We start from the raw sequence: 1179 nt of genomic DNA on the forward strand, positions 1-1179 counted from the left end.
GTCTATGATTGTCACTCTTTATTGTGTATGTCCTAATAAGTGTGAATCCTGTCAGTGTAATGTAGTGTTGTAGTGACTCAGTGTGACCACAGGAGGGCAGTAAATACTCTATCAGCCAGTTTACAAACATGTTCACATGAGTGTTTATAGCAGTTTAATAATATCTGTGTTCACATACAGAGGGTCGTTATCAGACTGATGAACATTAGAGCTAAAATAATGCAGAAATATGGAATAATGTGAGTGTGAGTATCAGTCCTGTTGTCAGTGCTGTATGTGGAGAGTTGTAGTTACTGACAGTAACCACCGGGGGGCAGTGATCATGGTAGTTTCTCTGAGTGAAGACATCACTGTTGGTATCAGTGTGGTTAACATCCGTCATTAGTACGACTCTATTAACAAGATTTAAGTCTTGTCATGTGACATCATGTCATCAGTTTTTTCTTTCCAGCACCAGAAGCTGCAGAACCTCATGGAGAACTCTGCTGTTTTCAAGTTTCCTTTAGTATCTGTCATCTCATTGGTTGTTAAACAGACCTATATGTTGGTGTTAGTCAGAGAAACTATCAGATCTGACCTCAGGAATGAGACTGTGTCTGTTTTATTTAGAGACGGGAGGAAAGGTTGTTAATCAGGTCTTTCTGGATTCCTCACTGAGGTGCAGGGAAATGATAGAGAAACCACAGTCAGATAAAATCAAAGAGGGAAGGACAGAAGTGGAAGAATATGGACGGTGATTTGCATGATCTGCTCCTGATCCCTCCTCCATCACAGGTGGAGCCGTGGCTGATTCCAGGAAACAGCTCACCTGTCTCACTCTTTTCTCTGCAGGCGTCAAATGGAGACTCTTCTTCTTCAACTCTGTTTGAACCAAGTGTAAGTTTGCTTTGTTTGATACATTCACTTTGTCTTTAGTGACTTCACTGCGTGTTTCCTGCTGTATAATGTTTGTGTTTGTTCAGTTTTAGTTCATCAGGGTTAGAGGTTAAAGAACTCTTGTATTGAAGGATTAACATCCATGTTGTTGGATCATTGATTTACTGGAATCAAACAATATGATCAACAGCTGCTGTTTATTTCCTGTCCTCACCTGTCAGAAAACAAAATACCTTTATATGTGGGTAGAAGACGTCATCTCCACCAGCGTAAAGTCAGACACAACAGAATACTGTTTCCTGT

Source organism: Seriola lalandi, unplaced genomic scaffold (assembly GCF_002814215.2).
Source record: "Seriola lalandi dorsalis isolate HSWRI2012SDOR001 ecotype SW California unplaced genomic scaffold, Sedor1 jcf7180002054977, whole genome shotgun sequence".
Taxonomy (NCBI): Eukaryota; Metazoa; Chordata; class Actinopteri; order Carangiformes; family Carangidae; genus Seriola; species Seriola lalandi.